Raw genomic sequence first — 24,230 nt, 5'->3', positions numbered from 1 at the left:
TCCGTCCGACCTCGAATATAACTCCTTCGTCATTAAACCAGTTAGAACGACAAATGAGGTGTCAAATGAAAGCTTATAATCCAAGGATGGTAGTACAGTTGAGAAATTTCACCTAGGTTGTCAGACCGTCTGCCCGTCCGACCGCGAATATAATCCGTCATTTTCCCAGGTAGAATGACAAATGAAGTGTCAAATAAAAGTTTTTAATTCTAGGATAGTACTAAATGTGAGAAATTTGACCGAGGAGGCTGTCTGTCTGCCCGACCGCGAATATAGCTCCTCCGTCATTTTACCAGGTAGAATGACATTTTTTTTAACATCCAATGTTTATTGCAATCTGTCTCATTACAAACAATAAGCAATACATATAATTATTGAAAAATAACATAGATGGAAGCCGCCCCGTGGCGAGCACCCAGTAAGACATATAAGATTATAATTTTAAAATAAGACATAACAATTACTTGGAACACAATACATAGATAAAATTTTGTATAGTGCACAGTTTAGACAACAAATATGATTATTAAAAGTCTAAGAAACATGAATAAAAATAGGAAAGAGATTTAAAAAATCACTGAAGCTAAAACAAGATTATTTCACTGCACTATGACACTGCACTCTGTTGTTGCTCTGATGTTCAGATGTACTAGAGGTCCAAATTTCAATCTAGAGGTTCAAAGGATCCTAGAGGTTTCAAATGAAGGTTTAGAATCCAAGGATGGTACTAAAGTTGAGAAATTTGACCTAGGCTGTCTGTCCGTCTGTCCATTCGACCACCAATATAACTCCGTCATTATACCAGGTAGAATGACAAATGAGGTGTCAAATGAAAGTTTTTAAGTCAAAAATGGTAATAAAGGTAAGAAATTTGACATAGGAGTCTGTCTATCCGTCTATCCGTCCCACCGCGTATGTAACTCCTCCGTCATTAAACCAGTTAGAACGACGAATGAGGATTCAGATGAAAGCTTATAATCCAAGGATGGTAGTAAAGTTGAGAAATTTGACCTATGCTGTCTCTCTGTCTGTCCGTCCGAATATAACTCCTCCCTCATTAGAACACGCTTCATATATTCCAGTGCTTTTCATATATTCCATGTCCTCCTTATGTTGTGCAGAAATGACTTGGTGATCGGCGAAAAGTAGTGAATGTAATTATATTCTCTTATACTCATATGCCCATTGTTCCATATTTTCTATACCGTTTTTTCAAAGCCTCATCGATATATGTAATATGAATTATGTTAAAAAGTGTAGGTGATAGATCACAACCCTGTTTGAGATTTTTCGTTGCGATGATTGTTTTTGTTATTTCATTACCTACCTTTATTTGCACCTGTGTTTCTTTATAATACAGTATTTGTGTTATATTCACCAATTTCTCTCTAACGTGCGTTCTTCTCATTCCTTCCTACAGTTGTTTCCTGGGCACGGTATCGTATGCCTTATCCAAGTCAATAAAGGTAATACGTGTTTCAATATTTTTCTATTTGTTCTTTTCATTTATCTCATGATGAATATATTATCTAGACATGATCTGGCTTTTTGGAATCCGGTTTATTCTTCGCCGTAATGGTCAATGTGCTGTTCTATTTTTTCTTTTATTACTATGTAAAAGATTCTCGCTATTGAAGGCATTACACTGAATCTCTCTATAGTTATTTGTTGACCTTTTGTCACCTTTTTTGAAAATAGAGGACATGTATGATATATTCCACTTATCTGGAATCTCCTCTCCTGCTTTAATTTTATTGAACAACACTATATAACGGACTCGTATATAATAAATGAACAAAAACTATTAAAATCGTGTTTTTATTTTGATTCCACATTTTGCTGGAATTGCGCTGAATCCAGCTGGATTCAAGCTAATCTTGCAAAAATCCAACTGGACTGAAAATGCTGCTGGATTCATTAGTAATTTTTCAGGGAATTTTAAATAGTAATCGTATACCACATCACTGGTAATTGTCCCTTAATCGTTATAGTCAATAAAATCTTTTATCATTATAAAATTTAATAGAAGTAATTTTATTATACGATTCTATTCGAAATAATTTTTATATCCAATTATGACTTCTGTAAGAATTTGCAGCCAATTTTATTAGGTGATGAAATAATTAAATATGTCGTTAAAATAACAAATAATTACCTTTTTATTTACGCTGAGTGGGAAAAGCTTTTTAAATTTTGTAGTTGCGTAAGATATTAAAATATATTTTTACCCCTTCCGTGGCTCAGTGGTAAGAGCGCCTGCCTTTGGATCGAAAAAATGCGAAAGGTTGTGGGTTCGAATCTCACCAGGGTCAGAAATTTTTCATTTATTATAAATTAATAAATAAATATAGTTTCTGTTCTTGTGGGATCGGTACTCACCGGAGGGACTGCAGACGTTCGGATACAATTAGCGTCTCTTTGCAAAGACAATGACGTCAACTTTGCAAAGTAACAAAGCACTTACTCAACACACACACACTACACATGACACTAGGTACCTAACTGTTCAAAATTACCGTACCTACCATGCCAATGGCCATTAGTTGTCGAGGAATTAGCTAAACAAAAAAATTAAAAAAAAATATATTTTAAAAGTAAAAGAGAAAAAATTAAAATTTCATTAAAAAACATCAAAAATGGCAAAGCAGTAGGTCCAGATCAAATCCCAGTAGAAAGTTTAAATTGTATAAATGATGTAAGACGTTATAATAGACTTGTTTATTACATTGAATAAAACGGAAATATACCGAAACAATGATTACTCTCCATCTTTTGCGCTAAAAATACAAACGCTAAAGACTGTTTAGTCCTTGGGCCCACCATAAAAAATATATTACCTCCATTATCAGACTTCTTTTATTCAGTTATTCACATCGAGTCGGACAACTTTTCTATTTTGGAAAATTTTCGGGAGGGGGCGTTTTGTAAATATAGAGGTTTTTAGACTTTGGTGCGTTAAAGAATTTTCGGACACTAATACTAGATTTGTTGTAAAAGGTATATTTTAAAATACCCTAAATAAGGGTCACAATAAGACAAAACGTTTTCTGATTAAGAAATCCATCATCAGTGTTCTAAAAGCCCTAAAATTATATAGGGTGAGGCAGATAACTGGCCTATTAGAAATATCTCGAGAACTAAAAGCAACAGAATCATGAAAATTGGATTGAAGCGGTTTTGAAGGATGATCTATTAAATGAAAATATTTTCATCTCTTTTCAACTTCCGGTTATACCGGAAGTTGCTTATAACTTCGTTTTTTTAAATGGGACACCCTGTATATTTTTCATTTTTTGGTTCTCCTTAATATCTTCTTTCTTAAAATATGAAGTTTTATAATATTATACAGGGTATTTTAAAATATATTTACATTTTTTTTATTAATTTCGTAACAATATTCACACCCTGTAGAATTGTAATAGTTTGACATTAAAAACTCTGATTACGTTCAAGTGATTTTTAATAGAGTACTATTGTTAAGAATCATTAGTCTAGCTAATTTTTAAATTTTAGTATACAGGGTTGGTCGAAACTCGGAATGAATATTTTCTGAGTTTTCTTAAATGGAACACCCTGTATTTTAGTATTGTAATGAAATGATATTTTATGGTACCTTTTTTTTTATAAGTATTCCCTATACCTAATTGCTTTAATTTGTGAGTTATTGCTGATTCAAACTAAACATTAATTGCAACAAAAAATACGTAAAATTTTATTAGGTTGGCCGTGAAAAAATTCAGTCACAAATAATTTTTCAGAAATAAATACCTATTTATCCAGACTGATCCTTAAAATTACCAATAATGGTTTAGCAATCAAAATACCTACGTAGTTAAGATTGTTGGTGCGATTAAGAATTAAGCACAAATTAAAGCAGTTAGGTATAGGGAATGCTTAAGAAATAAAAAAAGTACCATAAAATATCATTTCATTCCAATACTAAAATACAGGGTGTTCCATTTAAGAAAACTCAGAAAATACTCATCCCGAGTTTCGACCAACCCTGTATACTGAAATTAAAAATTTAGCTATACTAATGATTCTTAACAATAGTAGACTTTATTAAAAATCATTTGAACGTATGTAGAGTTTTAGATGTCAAACTACTACAATTCGACAGGGTGTGAATATTGCTACGAAATTAATAAAAAACGTAATTATCTTTTAAAATACCCTGTATAACATTACAAAACCTCATATTTTAAGAAAGACGACATTGAAGAGAATTCAAAAATCTAAAAATATACAGGATGTCTCATTTAAAAAAACGAAGTTATAAGCAACTTCCAGTATAACCGGAAGTAGAAAATAGATGAAAATATTTTCATTAAATAGATGACTCTTCAAAACCCCTTAATTCAAATTTTCATTATTCTGTTGCCTTTAGTTCTCAAGATATTTCTAATAGGCCCTTTATTTGCCTCACCCTGTATATAACCTAATTAATGGAGAAAAGTTAAAAAAATTGACAAAGGTTTTAAAAAACAAGAGGCCATACTTACAAAAAATAGCATGCCTGAGCCACCAAAATGTGTTGGCTAAAAACCCTTTAAATGTAAACGATTATGTTATGTTACATATTTATATAGGGTGTAACAAAAATACAGGTAATAAATTTAACCACATATTCTGGGACCAAAAACAGTTCGATTTAACCTAACTTACCTTAGTACAAATGTGCACATAAAAAAAGTTACAGCCCTTTTGTAATTACAAAATGAAAATCGATTTTTTCCAATATATCGAAAACTATTAGAGATTTTTTATTGAAAATGGACACGTAGCATTCTTATGGCAGTAGTATCTTAAGAAAAAATTATAGTGAAATTTGGACACTCCATAAAATTTTATGGGGATTTTGTTCCTTTAAATCCCCCCAAACTTTTATGCACGTTCCAATTTAATTATTATTGTAGTACCATTAGTTAAACACAATGTTTTAAAAACTTTTTTACCTCTTAGTACTTTTTCGAAAAGTCAGTTTTTATCGAGATATTTTGAATATTTGTCAAATCCACCACATATTTGTATATGGTTAAGTACGGTTATGGAGACTTGGTAATAACATGAAAATTTATTTATGATTTACATTTTTAGGTATATTTTGAACCGTATTAAAAAAGAAGCCACATCTCGATAAAAGGTGCCTTATCGAAACAATACAAAGAGGCAAAAAAGTTTTAAAAACACTGTGTTTAATTAATGGTACCGCAGTAATAGTTTAATTGGAACGTACACAAACATTTGGGGGGTTTAAAGGTACAATACCCCCATAAAATTTTTATGTAAACATATTAAACACGAACTCGCAACTCGATAAAAACTGCCTTATCGAAAAAATACTAAGAGGCAAAAAGTTTTAAAAATGTTGAATTTAATTAATGGTACCACAACAATAATTTAATTGGAACGTACACAAAAGTTTGGGTGGGAAGTTTGGGAAGAAAACCCCCATAAAACTTTTATGGGGTGCACAAATTTTACTATAATTTTTCTTTAAGATGCTCCTTATATAAGAATGCCACATGTCCATTTTAAATAAAATATCTCTAACAGTTTTCGATACACTCGAAAAAATCTATTTTCATTTTGTAACTTCAAAGGGCTGTAACATTTTTATGTGCATATTTGTACTAAGGTAAGTTAGGTTCAATCGAACTATTTTTGGTCCCAGAATATGTGATTTATGACCTGCATCTTTGTTACACCCTGTATAAAATTTAAATGATGTTCTAGATATGCCTGTATGTTACCCAGGGCAATTCAGGCTCTTCCCACGTGGTTGGATTTTTTTTTGAGAAAACCTCACATATTGGATTTCAGTGGCCAACTGACAACTGAATTCAAGAGCAACCCAGAATGACGTTAAGAACTGTCAATGTAACCTAGTTGTATTATTATTTCAGCCACAACGTTTAAAGATTATTTTAATATTTGAGATAAAAAACAATATCAAATTTACATATGTTGGAGTTAAAGTTATTCGAAAATAGATGAAAAATTCTTTAAAATAATCCATTAATTAAGTAATCAAATGGGAAAATAAAATGATTACGTTACCAGAAGTTATGCAGTCAACAATACCAATAGTTGTTGGTTAGTGGTATGATATCAATACAATTAGATAAATAATGGGAAAAGGCCTTATACGTATGGACGTCTAGGAGTACAAATTTGTATGTAATGTGTACATATCTTACAACATCTTACTTAGCAACATCTTACTTTATCTCTTTAATACTTCATTCGTACTTCATCTTCGCATATTCTCATTATTTCACACCTGCTTTTTTCCAAAAATTTTTTATCTCGTATATCGCATATACCACCACATCTCTCAGAATTGATTCTCATTCCAGCCAACCTCTTTTTCTTAGTCTTATCTCATAGCTCATCGATTAAAAAATTCTCCTATCATAACAACACACTACACATCTTTCATGGTCCAATATCACAACATACTCTGTCAGACTTTTCATACCCTCCATCTCCCCCCACATTTTACGATCACTTCATTTTCAAGCAATTTGATGTCAGGTCTCTGGAGGACTTAGTTTGATTAAGCTACTTTTAGTCTCATTTTCAGTCAGATACAAAAAACAGTATTTCTTTTATCATATTACATATTCCATCTTTATCCAATTTATGTTGGGTCCACTTACATTTTACAATAATTCTAAGCAAGTTACCAGACATCAAACATTTCATCATCATTCTCTTTGCCTTATACCTATGCGGGGTCGGCTTCCCTAATTGCATTTCTCCACACAATTCTATCTTGGGACATATCAATGTTAATCCGCTTTACCAACATGTCCTGCCTTATCGTCTCCAACCAGGTCTTCTTTGGTCTTCCTCTCCTACTCCTTCCAGAAATCTGCACTTCAGCTATTCTCCGTATTGGGTGATTAACATCTCGACGTTGAACATGACCAAACCATCTTAACCTATGCTCTCTCATTTTGACATCAGTTGGTGCCACACCTAGACTTCCCCTAATAAACTCATTTCTAATTTTATCCTTCTTTGTCACTCCACTCATCCATCTAAGCATTCTCATTTCCGCCACATGCATTCGTTGATCCTCTTTCTTTTTCACTGCCCAACATTCAGTTCCGTACATCATAGCCGGTCTTATGGCTGTTTTATAGAATTTTCCCTTCAGTTTCATTGGAATTTTTCTGTCACACAACACACCACTCGCTTCTTTCCACTTCATCCATCCAGCCCTAATTCTACTGCATGCATCTCCATCTATTTCTCCATTACTCTGTAATATCGATCCTAGGTACTCAAAACTATTGCTTTTCACAATCATTTCACCATCCAAAGATACTATTTTATTTGTAGTAGTTCCATTTTTAAATGAACATTCGAAATACTCTGTTTTTGTCCTACTAAGTTTTAAACCTTTTTCCTCCAGAGCTTGTCTCCACTGTTCCAGTTTTTGTTCTAAGTATTTTTCACTATTTCCTACTAACACGACATCATCAGCATACATTAAGCACCATGGAATGTTACCCTGTAGTTTCGCTGTTATCTGGTCCAAAACTAATGAGAATAAATACGGACTAAGCACAGAGCCTTGGTGCAATCCTACTTTCACATGAAATTTATCAGTCTCTCCCACACCTGTCTTAACACTAGTCGTTACTCCCTCATACATATCCCTCGCAAGCTTTACATATTCACCAGGGACTCCTTTCTTATTGAGTGCCCACCACAGAACCTTTCGAGGAACTCTATCATATGCTTTCTCAAGATCAATGAATACCATATGAGCGTTTGTTTTTTACTCCTGTATTTTTCCATCAACTGCCTTATAATGAAAATTGCATCTGTTGTTGATCTACCCTGCATAAAGCCAAATTGATTCTCGAATATTTCGGTCTCTTCACGTATCCGTCTATCAATTACTCTTTCCCATATTTTCATGGTGTGGCTAAGCAGTTTTATAGCCCTGTAGTTTGTACATTGTTGTATATCTCCCGTGTTTTTTTAAACAGGTACCAGTATACTGCTTCTCCATTCATCTGGCATTTGTCCGACTTCCATAATTCTATTAAATAGATATGCTAGCCACCTTGTTCCTGTCTCTCCCATTGCTCTCCATACTTCCCCAGGAATATCATCTGGTCCTACCGCTTTTCCTTTCTTTATTTTGAAGCGCTTGAGCCACTTCCTCGTTGGTTATTTTGGTGACCATTTCTGCTACTGTCTCCGTTGACTCTACAGGCTGTCTGTCAAATTCTTCATTTAATAAGCTGTCAAAGTACTTTCTCCATCTCTTTTTGACATCCCTTTCGTGTACTAGTATTTTATTATTATCATCTCGGATACATCTGATCATCATCTCGGAGACATCAAACATTTATCCTTCAATTAATACTCTTAGATTTGTACATATATAGTCCGTCCACTATAACTTTTTCCATGCGGTACGATTCATTTTCAATCAAATTAAGTCAAAACATATATTGAAACGAACGTCGATGTGTATATACATTTTGTATACTGTATACTATATACCACACGCATCGGCGTACATTTCACTTTCTGTTTTGACTTAATTTGATTAAAAATGAATCGTACCGCATGGGAAAAGTTATAGCGGACGGACTATATGTACACATTACATACAATTTTGTGTTCCTAGACGTCTATAAATACGTATAAGGCATTTTCCCCCTATTTGTCTAATTGTGTTGATATCATACCACTAACACAACAACTATCGGTATTGTTGACTGCATAACTTCTGGTAACGTAAACATTTTATTTTCCTATTTGATTACTTAATGATTGGATTATTTTAAAGAATTTTTTCATCTATTTTCGAATAACTTTAACTCCAACATATATAAATTTGATACTGTTTTTTATCTCAAATATTAAAATAATCTTTAAACCTTGTGGCTGAAATAATAATACAACTAGGTTACATTGACAGTTCTTAACGTCATTCTGGGTTGCTCTTGAATTCAGTTGAAAGTTGGCCATTGAAATCCAATATGTGAGGTTTTCTCAAAAAAAATTCCAACCACGTGGGATGAGTCCTGTGTTGCCCTGGGTAACATCCAGGCATATCTAAAACATCATTTGAATTTTATATAAATATGTAACATAACATAATCGTTTACATTTAAAGGGTTTTTACCCAACACATTTTGGTGGCTCAGGCATGCTATTTTTTGTAAGTATGGCCTCTTGCTTTTTAAAACCTCTGTCAATTTTTTAACTTTTCTCAATTAATTAGGTTTTTTAATTTGTGGGCTTTTAGAACACTGATGATGGATTTCTTAATCCGAAAACGTTTTGTTTTATTGTGACTCTTATTTAGGGTATTTTACAATATACCTTTCACAACAAATCTAGTATTAGTGTCCGAAAACTCTTTAAGGGTACTTCAGTTGTCGGACGATTTATGATATGTATACAGCCAGCTACAGGAAGTTTAGTTTCCTCCTGGATTTTTCGGACAATATTACCAGTAAATTTTACCAGTAAGTATTTTTATCAAAAACTCCTGCAAAAAATCATCATTTATGACTGCAAAGTGCGCCTCCCATAGGGGGGTATCATAAAAAGTCATAAAATTTATACCCTCACAGCTGATTATTGCACGATTGTTTGATAAAAATATTTACAATTAACGGGTAATATTTTCTGACAAATTTTTAAGTGTACAAGGTTATTTACTATGTTTTAAACTGTTTTATTAACAGAATTAAAAAAAATGTAAAATATAAATGTTACACGATTTTTTCTGTGGTTTTCGAAAACGATAGTAGAAAAACAAAGAAGGTACAAACAAAATGGCCGCAGATCTAAACAAGTTTTAAACAAATTACAGCAATATTCAAACGCCATTTTGGAGGAATGTTTAATTGAAATTTTGTTTTCTCAATACATTTATCGAAAATATACATAAAAGCAAAAACAATCAGATCTTAAAAACTTGTATAGGTACTCTATCGGCAACAACCGCGTTTTTGCAATTGAAAAAACGGTAATTTTTTAAAAACAATAGTATATTGTACAACAAGAGAGAAATATGTCATTTTCTCTCGTGTTGTACACTGTACTTTTTCTATGGATGCGTTTTTGTCAAGACTCAAAACTTCAAAATTAAATAATTTAGGTGCTTTTAGGTTATTTATATGCCTAAATTGAAATAAAATACATATGTCACATAGCTATTTAATATTCTTAATATTTATATACTTTATTTATTTAACAATATACTTCACCGTTGAACAGTCTTATAAAAGGTAATTTTTGATATAAGTTTTGACAAGTGTCAACACATTTAGTTTGACAAAAATAATTGTGTTTGTACTGTGCATGTTACCATGGAAATGGCGATCGTATGTATGTATACCGGCGGTGAACCCGTGAGAAAAAATATTTCTCACTGCAATGGCCGACTTTTCTCACTGCCTGAGAAATTGTTCGTTTTGAATGTATGTAAGTAGTGAGAGAAGTTGCACATTGTATAGCATCCATAGAAAAATTAAATATCTCATAAACTACTCAATATTTATCAACCAATTTTTTTTTTCGATTTATACTGGTACCATAGCGCAACTTTTGCTTCAAAACAGAATGTTTTATAGTGCTTATTTATAATAAAAATAAAAATTTTTTTTGGAAACTTGTTTTCAATATTGATTTACAATTATTTAAATAAATTAAGGGTCAAATTTAATTTAGCAAGTCTTATATAAAAGATTGTTTTTTCAGCTTTGCAGAAAAAAATGTAAAAACCTTAATAAAAACATGAATTACCACAGCAGTTGAAAAAGTAGATCAGCTCATCGCAGATCTTCTCATAAAAAATCATATACTTTCTTGAAAATATATATCTTTTGTTTTGACCTAAGCTTTGATAAAAAATTTATTCCAACATGTACGGAACTACATTTTGATTTACATGTATTGTAATTTTATTTTATCGGTCCTACCTACAAAATACAATACATTACAATAAAATATGTTAAAGCATTAGAGCCGGATATTGATAGCTACCATGGAGCCATTCCATTACGTCGGGTATTATAAGTGTGCCGCATTTCTTTTAAACTACCTTCAAATTATGTGGCTGGACATTGTGGCTGGACATTATTGGATAATGAGGTGGACTGTTTGCTGTTTGATTCCATGGTGTAAGGTGGTCCATTGGCTAAGTGGTTTATTGCGTTTCGGTTCAATTAATATTATTAATTAGTAATTAATTAGGTAATAATACATAATTTTTCGCACGGAAGACAGAAACCGTTGGGTTTGACTGTGGGATTTTCTATTAGGTGTGCGTTGTTCACTTCTTCGTTCCATTCGCCTATCCACTGCTCATTACTTGTGAAATTGTTTGGAGAATTGTTAGCTATTCTTGTTGGTGGGTTTTGAGATCTCAGCCGTAATTGCCCTGGTTGAGCTGATGGATGTCATGCCAATGATTCTTTTGACTATTCTGGTATTGAGCATTAAGGGTAGCAATCCGTTGTGTTTTTGAGTGGTGCAAGGTTGCTTAAAATCCGAAGCCATTGAGTTTGAGTACTCTTTATGGTCCCCGTAATATGTCTCATTGTTTGGTTTAATTTTGTATCGAAAACGTTAGTCTGGTGACTGTAGGTATAGCCAAACTGGAGCACAATATTCGGCTGTTAAATGGATTAATGAAAAAGTGCTTGTCCTGATTGTGTCTGATTGGCTTCCCAAAAAGTGGTTGCAAGCATGTTAACCCGGGAGTGGATGGGTGTGGTCTATCAGTCCATGCAAGAATGAAAAATAATAGTATTTTAAATATTATATATTATACAAAATAGTTATTAATGAGGCAGTTCGTAAAGTATGCTTTTTGCGAACGCACGCGATGTTTAGAGCACGAGCGACAACGGAGCGAGTGCTATACATCACGTAAGTTCGCAAAAAGTACTTCACGCACAGCTGCATACAATTTTTTATCTATGATTAACTATTTATATGGTAAATAAGCCACAATTAAATTGAAAAAATAATTTTATTAACGTTTCGACGCCCAAATCGGGTGCCGTTGTCAAAATACAAAATACTATTAAATTAAACAAAAATGTTGTTGCTAAGTAAAATATTCTTCTAATAATTTATTTATTCTGACTCATTTGTATTGGCAATTCAAATCAAATCACAACATCAACGTTAAAAAGGGAATAATTAAATCCCTATATGATAGAGCCAAAATTACTTGTTCTAACGAAAATTCATTTTTAGAAGTAAAACAATTGTTAACATATTATGTTTTATTAAAAAATGATTCTCCTTTATCGTTTATAAATAAGGAATTTTCAAGATTGGATCGAATGGAACAGAACAACTTAGAACGGGATCCTACAACATTCACAAGAAATAATACGAGGAAAATATCAATACCATATATAAAAGGACTATGCGAGAAACTTAAACTAATAGGAAATAAATTCAACATTTCAGCAACATTCAAAACAACAAACACATTGAGATCTATTCTATCTAAAACTAAACCTAACAATGAACAAGAAAGAACAAAGAATTGCATTTAGAAAATACCTTGTGAATGCGAACAATAATTATTTAGGTGAAACATCAAGACCATTAAACGTTAGAATAAGTAAACATCAGTCTTATATTAAAAATAGAGAATTTGATAGATCTCAAATATGTCAACAAGCATGGGATAATGAACATAGAGTTCAGTGGAGAGATTCAAGTCTAGTCCTGAAAGAATCAGATAGTAAAAAGAGAAAAATCAAAGAAGCGGCTCTAATTATGCTAAATTAAACCAATTGTGTCGCAAATTCCTCGGTAGGATGCAGTAGGATGTGGTTACCTATACTGAAAGAGGAAGTCAATAAATAGAAAGAAAATACCACCATTAGTAAGTCAATAACACATCGAGTACATATTTTATATTTTAGTATTATTTGTTTCGTATCTATATATTATTAATATTATTTATAATTTAAACATATTAAAGTCGGGATTTGGTATTAGTTTCTTGCGAGTAAATTAAATGTAAGACCAAAATACCTACGATGACGGGATAGTATCACGGGGGTTTTTCCTGGTTTTCCCTCGTGATTTACTATGGAATCTCTAACACGAGAATTTTACTGTCATCGTTGCATTTGGTTGTCTTTTTAAAGACATATCACATGCTATGCTTTTTTTGTGACGGATATTCTTGAGTTGGGGTTGATTTCATGTAATCGAATGAACTATCTTTCAGTAAAATCGTCCCAGGAAGGCAACTCATAAATAGTGGCAATATCATTTTAAAGCCTTCTAATTTAAAATGTATAATATATGACTGAATTTACAATACAAATGTGTCAGATTAAATAAATTATTAGAAGAATATTTTACTTAGCAACAACAATTTTGTTTAATTTAATAGTATTTTGTATTTTGACAACGGCACCCGATTTGGGCGTCGAAACGTTAATAAAATTATTTTTTCAATTTAATTGTGGCTTATTTTCCATATAAATAGTTAATCATAAAAATGCCACAAGGAAATAGCTTCAGAACAATATTTTGTCTATGATGAACAATTAAAAAAATTGTAACTATTCGTCACTGGAATTTATTTCTATTCTACAATTTTTAGAACTTTGACATTTAAAAATTCTAACTTCTTTTAAACCAAAAAACTGTCAAAACTTTTTTCGTAATTTATTGCTCATTATGTCATCACCATGACAACGCGAAAGTTAAGGATATTTGATTAAGTATATGAAAGTGTGCCAAAAAACAGTGCGAAAAGTAAATCCCATTTAATAGTTATTTATGATATAAGTGTTAAAAGTACAATTTTAAGGCACGCATGTGAAAGTTTGCAGAATGAGCGAAGCGAATTCTGCAATTCACATGAGTACCTTAAAAATGTACTTTTTAACACGTATATCATACAATATTTTTTCTACAAACGTCTTATATATCAACAATTATAATTTATTCATTCTCAATTACAGGACAATATCTACAAAAACTTTTACTTGAACTTGACTGACATTCGATCTTTATATTTTTCTTGACATTACATCAAAACTGCCTATACTGTCAATACGTAAATCATAACAACTATAGAATAACATTTTACTTTTATTGTTGTATATTCTAACAAATTTTAATAGTTTTTTTCTACAAACGTGTTAAAAATGCAATAATACAGTATAAATTAAATTTTAAAAAACCTTTTAAACCACTTTTTTCAAATTGCGCAAGTTTTACTATAAATGTTAATGTTAATAAATGAAATATAAATATTTTGACGTTTCACAATTTGACAATTCACTTTTAACGGCAGTGCCTTAAAAATTTTAAAGCACATTTTTATTTCAGATATTTTAAAAATAAAGGTACTTTACTCTTTAGTGTATGTAATTCTTCATATTTTTTAGCATAGCCTCCTATAAAATTGACAAATATTGATAATATGATAGTTGAATTTTAGGTTTTAGAGCATGCAGCACTTTTTAATAGGGAATACTTTTTTTTATGTAAATTAATAATAAAAAAATTTCCCATAACATGTTTCCAACTACAGTACACACGAAATTTAAAATATTAATTTAGAGAATCACAACCATTCATTTTTAAACTATACCTACTTCCACAGTTTCAAAGAAGTCAAAGCACAAAAAATGTGTAATTTACAGACGGCATCCGTTTACCGCGATATTTATTATCCCCGACGCACTTTATCAGCTACTTATTCACTCAATTTATTGCAATCATGTGTTAACATTCTCCGCAAGTGTTTACGCTAGCTACCGCTGATGTTGTTCAAGCAATCCGTGTAAACAAATTATTACGTAATTTATTACAGGATAAATGGTCCTAAACGAAGATGATTCGTAGGATGTTTGGTTTATTAACCCTTGCCTTAGCGGGATAGATAACGACATTCCCGCAGATCTGTTATTCACTATTTGATTTTTCTCTCGCAAAGAGGATGTTAGTGAAATGTAACACGTGTATTTTGTTAGTTGTTTCTTGGTTTTATTACTTAGTACCTATATAAGAAGGTGGGAAAGGTAGTTTGGAAGTTTACGTCTGTTCAAGATAGATTCCCACGTTGTATAAATGTGAGGGATGTTTCACGTAGATCATTAACTTTAGAAAATTGAAAAACTGGGTATTACGAGTAGTCCAGGGCGGATCTGTTTTGTGATGGACGTTGAGAGGTGACTCAAATTTTTTTGCAGAAATTGCTTGAAAATTAATCAAATAATAATATTTAAGTTATTCTCCCTCTCAAAAAGGTCCGGAACATTGTTTAAATAATCAAAATGTCAAGAATTGAAGGAAAAATTCGATTTTTTTCTTCGTTTTTTGATTATAACTTTAAAAGTATTCATTTTCCAGAAAAGTTGTACTGACAAAAAAGTTGCATAATTCAATTTACTACAATATAGAATTGGTTAACAATTTAAAAAATAGTCACCCTAGTTGGAAAATAGCAATAATTGCGAAAAAACCATACAAAAACAAGTACTCGCATTTTACGTTTTTCAACCATTTATGCTACACTTAGGACCTTCATATTTCTCCCAGAAAAACTTTATGATACAGTAAAACAATACTGTAAATTTCATTAAGATCGGTTCAACAGATTTTGCAAAATAAATTTTGAAATACAGCTTTCGCAAAAAAATTCATTTTTTCAAAATGTTACAGGACTGAAAATAAAGCAGATAGCAAGTTGAATTTTTTTTGCCTATAGAAGTGTACTGTACCTTTCATTTGCAATTTTCAAAATTAAAATCGATTAATTACCACGGCGTCAGAAAATTTTTGAAATAAACAATAGTTTTTGGTGCTACACGCAGGACAGCGGTGTTCGATTCACACAGGTTGATTTCCACCAAAATTTCTTCCAATCTTTATCTAATATATTTTTTTCTTACTCTATATTTTGTTGTATTTTAATTTTTTAATTCCACAAAAATCAAACTAATTTTATTATTGTTTGTGAAATATTGTTTAAACAATTGCACATGTTTGAAAATAATAAACTTTTATTATTTAAGTTAAAATATATGAACAAAGAAAGTTTTTGCTAATAAAAGTGTTATTTCAAAGGATAGAGTATGTGTTTTTATTTTGCAATAAACAAATTTATTTATTTATATCGAAATGTCATAAAAATTAAAATGTATCAATCATTATTAAAGGTCATTGGAATGCCCAATCAGAGCAACCTATCCGCTGTCCTGCGCGTAGCACCAATAATTATTGTTTATTTAAAAAAATTCCTGACGCCGTGGTGTTAAGCGATTTTAATTTTCCAATATTGCAAATAAAAGGTACAGTACACTCCTATATGCAAAAAAATTTTCAACTTGCTATCTGCTTTATTTTCAGTCCTGTAACATTTTGAAAAAATGAATTTTTTTTACGAAAGCTGGATTGCAAAATTTATTTTGCAAAATCTATTAAACCGATCTTAATGAAATTTACAGTATTGTTTTACTGTATCATAAAATTTTTCAGGGTGAAATATGAAGGTCCTAAGTGTAGCATAAATGGTTGAAAAATGCGAATACTTGTTTTTGTATGTTTTTTTTCACAATTATTGCTATTTTGCAACAAGGGTGACTATTTCTTAAATTTTTAACCAATTCTATATTGTAGGAAATTTAATTACGCAACTTTTATGTTAGTACAACTTTTCTAGGAAATGAATACTTTTAAAGTTATAATCAAAAAACCAAGAAAAAAATCGAATTTTTCCCTAATTTTTTGACATTTTGATTATTTAAACAATGTTCCGAACCTTTTTGAGAGGGAGGATAACTCAAATATTATTATTTGATTTATTTTCAAGCAATTTCTGCAAAAAAATTTGAGTCACCTCTCAACGTCCAAATGTACTAATATTTTTACAGATGCGCCCTGGTCTAGAGAGCGATTTAAAAACTTCTCAACTTTAGATGGCAGAAATTTACAATTTCTAGACAGGGTGTTTGTAGCCATCTGTCTTTCTTCTTTTTCTTTCAATGTGCCTCCAGTAAGTTGCTACATCATTTTCGTGATCTTCCCACTGATCGTCTTCCTATTGGGAAACCGTCTCGCTCCGTCCTTAGTCCCTATTTGTTGTCATTCGGCTTATATGTGGTCATTTCATTCTACTATTCTGCTTCTTACCCGGTTATTAATATTTTCCACCATGTATCTCCATCGTATATCTGGTCTTATAGATATATCCCATAGTGTCTTACCATCGATTTTTCGAAGGGATTTCATCTCCGTTGTTTCGAGCGATCTTTTTGTCCCCTCTGGCAGGTCGTGTTCTGCCGCGTATGTCATTATCGGTCTGATTACTGTTTTGTAAATTCTGCCTTTCATTTCTTTTTCGATATTTTTATTTTTCCATATTGTTTCATTCAGGCAACCTGCGGCTCTGTTGGCTCTATTCACTTGATCGTCCACTTTCGTGTCGAGCTTTACGTAGCTAGATTGTGTGATGCCTAGATATTTAAAATCCATCAATTGTTCTATTGTCTGACCCTCCAGCCGCCAGCTGTAATTTACATCTTATTGGATTGACTGCTATAACCATGCATTTTGTCTTTTTTTGGGAAAATTAACAAATTCAATTTTCTGTCGGTTATATTGAATTGGTGCAGCATAGGTTGTAAATCATCTTCACTTTGAGAGTTTAGTGTTGTCTGTATAGGCGATTATTTTAGGTTGTTTTTCTCCCATTTTTTATCCTATTTAGTTCTTAAATATTTTATTATTTTATCCATGATCAGGTTGAACAATAAACGAATCAAAGAATCCCCCTATCTGATACCATTGCCAGCTTCATTTGGGTCAGTTAGTTCATCTACTTTTTACTTTTATTATGCTGTTCTGGTAGGTATTTTCTATCGTTCTAAAACTTCCTAGAGGTACCCACCTTAAATACAACAAATGGATAACGTCCTTTAATTTATCGTGTCCACGTCGTGTCCACGAAACATGCCGGTTTGTGGTGGCAAAAATACTTCAATGGTATTTTCTTTGTATTTCTCTTCTTCTTCTTCTTCTTCTTCTTCTTCTTCTTCTTCTTCTTTTTTGTATGTAGGCTTTAAAGCTTGTTTCTTCTCCAATATTCTTCTTCTTCTTCTTATGCAATCCAGTAATGGATGTTCGCGATCACGTTTGACCATTTTTCTCTATCCCTTGCAGTATGTATTACGTCTCCTATGTTTTTTAGTCCTGTCCAATGTTTGACATTACGGAGCCATGCCATTTTCTTCCTGCCCACTCCCCTTCTTCCTTCGATCTTTCCTTAAATTAAGGTTTGCAGAAACTGATATCTTTCATTTCTAATTATGTGTCCCAGGTATGCCGTTTTTCTCTGTTTAATTGTCCACATCAGTTGCCGTTCTGTACCAATTCTTCTCAGGATTAGCCTTCAATATTAGCCTCCTAAATTGTTTAAGTTATCGCACCATGTTTTTCTTGGTCTGCCAATACTTCTTCGTCCATTTTGTGACTTATCTCGTGCTATTCGTACTATCCTATCCTCTGCCATTCTACTAATATGTTCGTTCCACTCCTGTTTCCGTTTTGTCACCCGTCCATTTATGTCTTCTATATTGCATGATCTTCTGGTGTTTTCGCTTCTGTCCCTATCCAACAGACTTTTCCCTGATATTCGTCGGAGTATTTTCATCTCTGTTGTTTCTAGTAGTCGTCTCGTTTTAGATGTGTCAGGTCTTGTCTCCGCCGTGTATGCTAATATAGGCCTAATTGCTGCTTTATACATTCTTGCTTTTGTGTCTTGCCTTAGGTGTTTGTTCTTCCAGATTGTGTCATTAAGAGATCCCGCCGCTTTACTTGCTTTTACGCTTTGTTGTCGTACTTCCTCTTCAACATCTCCGTAACTGGCTATATCTATTCTCAGATATCTAAACCTTGCTTCCTGTCCTGCTTTATTATGTTCCCATCAATTTCGATTTTACATCGTAGTGGATATTTAGATGTTGTCATACATTTGGTTTTTTTTGCTGATGTTATCATATTGTATTTCTTGGCTGTTGTATGGAAGATGTGTGTTAATCTTTGGGGATCGTCTTCTGTCTCGGCGATTAATGCGGCGTCGTCTGCATAACATACTATTTGGATTTCTTTGTTCCCCATGCTGTAACCTTTACGTACTGCTTCTATTATTTCGTCCATTATTATATTAAAGAGCAGTGGGCTTAATGAGTCATCTTGTCTGACTCCGCTTTGTACTGACATAAACTGCGTTAGTTTTCCATTTATCTTTGCCTGTATTCGATTATCAAAGTAGATGTTTTCGATGGTTTGTATAATTTTGATTGGTATGTTTCTTCTATACAGTAAATGTAAGACCTATTCGACTAGGATGCGATCGAAAGCCTTTGTCAGGTCTACAAAAACATAGATATGCTGGTTTATTGTATTCAATGGCTTTTTAGTGTGATTTGTCCGTGATCTTCCGGATCTAAATCCTTGTTGTTCATCTGGCAAAGTTGTTAGTTTATTGATTTTGTTGGTTAGGACTTTTGTGGTTAGCTTAAGTGCGGTATTCAGTAGATTTATATCTCTATAATTGTTGGGGTCTTCTTTGTCTCCTTTCTTAAACATTATATTTCTCTTATTCTCTTCACGGTATATTCTTTGTCTGCAGTGGGTGCAAACCGCCACGACGTTTTGATGTGACTCATCGTTCGTCCCAGAGTAATATATCTGATGATTTTGAGAATTGTGGTGTCGGTTTTTAACCTTGTTTCGCAGACTCGAAACACAGAGATATCGAGACAGTCAATTTCATGTAATAAATTTTAAGCTTTCCTATTTCGAATAACTTTTGAACATTATGTGTGCCTATTTTCATTTTTTTTGTATATTATTTAAGTAACTTAGAAAATCCCTATCATCCTTCTCTTAATATTCTTAGGTATAATTTTAAGGTACTGCGTAGATTACAGTGGACCATTTCTATTAAAATTCTCCTTTTGGCAGTCCCTGGTTCTCCAGGACAAAAACTACATGATCTCTAGGATACTTTAGCATCACAGTTTCTGATCGTAGTTTCTGCTAGTCCGCCAGAATGAAGTTCCTACTTCCCATCCACGTCTTAACTTGACCAATTTTCGTTGTGCAACACCAGCACCACAGCTCTGCCGCATATGATATTGCCTGTACACCAAAGTCGAGGTTAGTCTTGAAAATCGCATTGTACAGAACATGCCACAGAAATAGCCCCAGGATGGAGCCCTGGGGCACTGCTACCGGGGTTTTCATAGACGTAACCCTAGCAATGTTGATGTACCTATATGTGATGCGTCTATCTATCTAACTATGTCCGACTCTTGGCTCCTGGCCGCAAATAGCTTTTGTTGGATCTCTTTCAGTAACTCTCCCTCATATAATATGTTACAATGGCATACGATCAAGCTTCGTTGTGTTCGTTGGCATCAAATTTTATAGTAGAAACAGATGCAACAGATATACCTGACACCTGACAACAGTTAGTGCAAGCAATGCTCAAAAATAAACAAAATTTATCGTAAGTTTGCAATTATTTATTTGCTACTAATAGTCCATTCACTCACGGTAAAATATTTCAAAATCTCTTTAAAGAACCGCTTCGATTGTCATGAAATTTGGCATACATATAGCTAACATAGTTACCATGTGAAAAAAAGTGATATTGTGCCGATGTGTACTTTTGTTCTGGGGGTGAGTTTCACTTCTTCTCGTAGTTGAAAAATCATACCTTCAAAATAAGTCCGAAACTGGCTAATTCTAAGCAAATAAATAATAATATTATTTGCGAGTGAAAATGTTCATTTTTCAACAAGAAAATCACGTTTTTAAACGGTTTTTCGCAAATAACTCAAAAAAGTGAAAACAAAAAATGGTGTAGGTATCCATGAAATCTACAGATTTAGCAAAAACCGAGTTGTAGCTAATGAAAATATGTTTTTATTCGCCAAATTCCAAATCCAATATTTCAACGTGAAATAACCAAAAATGATGCACTTTTAGGAGAAAAACTAATTATAACTTTTTTAAAGTGTTTAAAAAAAGCTCTAATTTTGTCTTTTAGACAAATTAGTAGTATCCAAGTAAGCAAGTTACGCTCAAAATAAAGTTATTCCCTTTTTTTGGTAAAAAAATCGTGAAAATTACCCTCTAATTAGCATCCCAAATGAAATTAATCATTACCGCTTAACAAGTTATTTTACAAGGTATTTTACTTATTAGGTATTGTTTATAAAAATGATCTGTAACTTTCATCGGTTCAACGTGCTTATTTTTGAAAGGGCTGTAGTTGAAAAGGCTTGAATGAGTCAATAGTCACTAGTGTATTCAAATTTTGAACAACCCTGTCTTAGTCAATTTTAATACAAAAAATTCAAAATATTCAGTAAAGCAAACCCTACATATTTGTACTCTTTGAGATTTTTGGTATCACCAATAATTTTTAAATTATTTTGAAAAATAAAGGCATTTTTTGAAAATAAAAAAAAATAGATGAAGTAGTTTTCAATCCTAATAGCAAAATTAATAATATTGAAAATATTAAAAACATTACTAAAAGATTTTTAAATTAAAAACTTATTGGTACACTTTCCTGGTGACACGTCCAAGGCTTCTACAATTTGCAAGCACATGGATGCTGCAGTAAAGACAAAGGGAAGGAATTCTACACTATGAAATTCACATCCTCCGTCTGCAGCTTGGTAAAGTTCCAACGGAAAATGCACCTGGTTACTCTACGGAGTAATACGACTATAAATTTTTTTTTATAGTCGGATTACTCTGTAGAGTTTCCGTTGGAACTTTACCAAGCTGCAGACGGGGGATGTGAATTGCATAGTGTAGAATTCTTTCCCTTTGTCTTCTTTGCAGCATCCATGTGCTTGCAAATTGTAGAAGCCTTGGAGGTGTCACCAGGAAAGTGTACCAATAAGTTTTCAATTTAAAAATCTTTTAGTAATGTTTTTAATATTTTTAATATTATTAACTTTGCTATTAGGATTGAAAACTACTTCATCTTTCAATTGCCAGATGACGCTAGTCACCTAATACCTTCACTTCGGTTGCAATGGGTGGGAAAGACTCTCGGTGCTGGTCATTTAGGATATGGAGAACAGTGCGTACGTTCTCTCCGATAAGGCTCCAATAAGAGCCGAAAATCGCGATTCAGAAGACTGGACTGCGCTCCGTATTCTAATTGAAAGGTAAGATTGTTTTGCCTTCGCATTGCAACTGAATAAAAATGGTAAAAAAAAGTTACTTTAAAACAATTTTTTTTAAAAATAAGCACTTTGAACCGATGAAACTTACAGTTAGTATATAAACAAAACAACACTTAAGTAAAGTAACTTGTGAAGCAGTAACGATAAATCTCATTTGAGATGCTAATTAGGGGATGATTTTCATGATTTTTTTACCAAAGAAAGGGACCAACTTTATTTTTAGCGTAACTTGCTTATTTTTGATGCTAGAAGCTTTTTTAGAAAACAAAAATCTTTAAACACTTTGAAAAAGTTATAAGTTACCCCCGAAAATTGCGTTATTTTTTGGTTATTTCACGTTAACAAAAATATATTCAATAATTTGTAATTTGACGAATAAAAGCTTACTTTTCATTAGCTACAACTCTGCTTCAACTGGGTCTACCGACTTTATACATACACCATTTTATTCACTTTTTTCTAAGCTATATTTTTGCTGAGAATATTTTTTCTTTTCAATAAAATACTTACTTTTGAGTTATTTGCTATCAACCGTCTAAAAACATGCTTAATTTTTGTTGAAAAATGAACATTGTTCGCTCGCAAATAACTCGAAATGATTGACTTAGTAGTGAAAACGCTATACAGAGCAAAAGGTATAGATAGTCTCTTAGTCAGTTTATTCATTACTGGACTTATCTTGAACGTATGTTTTTTCACTCCCGAGAAGGGATTATACTAACCCCCAAAGCAAAAGCACACATCGGCACACTATCATTTCTTTGACATGTTATTGTTATTGATGTTAGCTATGTGTATGCCAAGCTTCATGTCAATCCAAGCAGTTGTTTAAAATTGGAAGCAAAAACCGTGATAAATGGACTATAAGAAGTACTAATATCTAAAATACAGTAAACTCTCTCTTAACGGATACCTCTCTTCGCCGGACACCTCCTCTATACGGACGATTTTTAAAACAAAATTCATTCGGCGATATATGAACCTGTACCCTTTAACTCCCTTCGACGGACACTCTTAACAACGGACACGGACAGTAAATGAGGTATAAATGCGGACAGTAAATGAAAAAAATTAACATTTTTTTCAAATATTTTACAATATAAATGTGTATAATACATTTATTATTTCAAATCAATACAGATATGCACGACGTGATATTTAATACTGTTCACGTTATTAACACTAAGTAATAAAAATTTAAGGTGTGTGTCCGGTGTCCGTCGAGGAAAGATTGCGACACCAGGAACTTGTTAAATTATTGTTTTGACTGGAACAAGGATTTAATAATTTCAACCGAAATATCTGATTAAGCCTATTGAATAGACGTAGTTGTAGTTTTATGAGTGTTTTTGCAACGTGAATAATATGGGGTCCGCCAAAAGGAAGTTTTAAATTTGAAAGGATAAGTCGATGTGGTCCAATATGGGGACACGCATGGGGAAGTTGTGTTAGCAGAAAAATTTGGAACTAGAAAACCTCAAGCCAGTGAAATTTTAAAACATAAAAGTGATTTAATTATTCAGTTTCTGAGAGCTGAAACCTGAAAGAGAAAAGAAAATTTTTACCGAGGAGGCTGCATTAGACCTAGAAATAATTGTTTTCGATTGATTTTGTAAAGTGCGGTCTAAAAATATTCTTGTTTCCGGTAAAATTATCCAATAAAATGCATTAGAAGTTATAAGGAAACTAAGGGTTGATATGAAAGCTTCTGGTGGATGGCTCGATAAATTTTGTAAGCGACACAATATTTTCTTCAAACCTGTATGTGGCAAAGCAGATGCTGTAGATTTATTAGTGGTGTCTAACTGGAAGAAAAACTGCCCACCTTATTGAAAGTATACTCTCCGCGAGACATTTTTAACGAAAATGAGACGGGATTATTTTTTAGAGTTTAGAGCATTACCCAAAAAAACTTATACCCTGAGAGGAGAAAGGTGCACTGGAGGTACGGCTTCTAAAGATAGGATCACAATTCTATTTTGC

The sequence above is a fragment of the Diabrotica virgifera genome, chromosome 6, assembly GCF_917563875.1.
Source record: "Diabrotica virgifera virgifera chromosome 6, PGI_DIABVI_V3a".
Classification (NCBI taxonomy): Eukaryota; Metazoa; Arthropoda; class Insecta; order Coleoptera; family Chrysomelidae; genus Diabrotica; species Diabrotica virgifera.
Note: the sequence above shows the minus strand (reverse complement) of the source record.